We start from the raw sequence: 2,036 nt of genomic DNA, 5'->3' as shown, positions 1-2,036 counted from the left end.
TTCCACACATGATTTCATGCATTAATTAAACCATCCACTGATTCTGAACACCCTTGATATCCTTCCTATACATTTTCCTTCCCTTACCTAAGCAGGAGTAATTCTCTACTATCTTTGCAACAAGAACCCTAACTGCTGTAGCTGGTGTGGACACTAGGGGCCAGAGGACCACACACCCACAGGCTTCTAGCTAATTCCATCTTTCCTACCACCACCACCATCACAGGCTGAAAACTCAATCATCTAGAGGAGGGTCAGCAAACTTTTTCTGTAAAAGGACAAATAACAAATACTTTAGTCTTTGCAGCCCATATGGTCTCGGTTGGAACTTCTCAACACTGCTGTCTTAGGGGAACGTGGCCACAGACTGTATGTAAACAAATGAACATGGCTGTGTTTCAATAAAACTTTACTTACAAAAACAGATGGCAGGCCAGATTTGGCTGCCAGCCAAATTTCTAGATGTTCTGCTCTAGCATTTCTTAGGATTTCATCCAAATTTATGCTTTAAAAAAAAAAAATTAAAGAAGTTCTTGGAGCGACTGTGTGGCCTACACAGTTTCCATGGAGACTGAAGATGGTTTCCAGAAGGATGTGGCTAGCATTCACCCCCACCACTGGAAATCCTATACTTTCTGAACAGGTAGTACTATGTTACCTGTTTCCTGTTGGAACTCTTCATATTTCTGTAGAAAGCTCTCCTGTTACCATATTCAACAGCGAATCTAGTCCTAGACATGGTGATGTTTCTCCTTTACCTTGAGTTGAAGGAGTTCAACTATTTTTTGGTACAAAGGGAAACCTCTGCCAACAAAAGATGTCACTTGGTGTTAGCATGGCCTTGAACTTCCCATCTGTCACGGTGGCCTCCTATTATCTGCCACAGACCTATGTGCTCTGCCGGAAGCCATCATGAACAGCATCTCGCTCTTCTTCTGTGGCTCAGAGCTGCTGCCTGAGGTGTTCACCCTGACGGCTTTCTCCAGTATGGACCAGATTGGGAGTACAAACATTTCATTCAGCAGCCCTCCACGGGATGAGACCACAGATATTTCCGCTCTTTAACCACACCAGTGAGAACTGGTGGGTCAGGTTGTCCTGGGAAAGTTTCCACTCTTCTTTGGCACAGACATTTGGGCAACAAACTGAGCAGAAGGCCACTAGGCATCATCTTCTGAACCAGGACCATCAGCCTTCAGCCTGAGAGACTGTTCCACATCCAGTGTTAGGAGGAACAAGGTTGTCCCATCCTGGCCCTTCTCAAAAGCAGTTCCCTCGGGCCCTCAAGTTCTCTTCGGTCGTTGTGGCCAGAGCAGCTTGTCCAGACCGTATAAGCACTTTGGGCTTCCAGCACGACCGGAACAGCTTACTCCCTGTGCGTGCTGTGCACACCTGTTCCGTGAGCTCAGCGAGCCTCGGGATGCTCTGCTCCCAGAGTAAAGCAAAAACCTCTCACCTCAGTCCTCAGAGACCGAGCTCCAGAGCCTTTTTAGTAGCTCCTAATGTTATTTTTCTACCCTCATCATGAAACAAACATTATTTTATAATAAATGTGTCCTTTCTGTCAAAAAAAACACAAAAGATGGACTTTCTCTGTGACTCTGGGTATGTGTCTAAGTAGACCGAAGTTTATTAGATTAAACCAGTGGTTCTGGGGTGCCTGGGTGGCTCAGTGGGTTAAAGCCTCTGCCTTCAGCTCAGGTCATGATCTCAGGGTCCGGGGATCGAGCCCCACATCAGGCTCTCTGCTCGGCAGGGAGTCTGCTTCCCTCTTCTCTCTCTGCCTGCCTCTCTGCCTGCTTGTGATCCCTGTCTGTCAAATAAATAAATAAATAAAATCTTAAAAAAAAAAAAAAACAAAACAGTGGTTCTCACATTTGGTAATGTCTGGAGACCAGAGTTAGCCTCATGGGTGTCTACATCACACAGCTCAACGGGGCACCCAAATTAGGAGGGCCCAAGCCCCACCCTTGATTTAATGCTTTTCTGGTGAGTCAAGGTCAGGGCTGCCACTCAACATCCTAGAACATGTAGGT

At 46.2% G+C, this 2,036-nt stretch overlaps 1 pseudogene; it reads left to right on the top strand.

Annotated features, from left to right (window-relative positions):
* The first annotated feature begins 743 nt into the window (after positions 1-743).
* LOC125103848 (transmembrane protein 216-like) lies at positions 744-1,065 on the top strand (annotated as a pseudogene).
* Positions 1,066-2,036: the final 971 nt, after the last annotated feature.

The sequence above is a fragment of the Lutra lutra genome, chromosome 7 (genome assembly GCF_902655055.1).
Source record: "Lutra lutra chromosome 7, mLutLut1.2, whole genome shotgun sequence".
NCBI classification, from domain to species: domain Eukaryota; kingdom Metazoa; phylum Chordata; class Mammalia; order Carnivora; family Mustelidae; genus Lutra; species Lutra lutra.
Note: the sequence above shows the minus strand (reverse complement) of the source record. Positions and strands in the feature narration are given on the sequence as shown.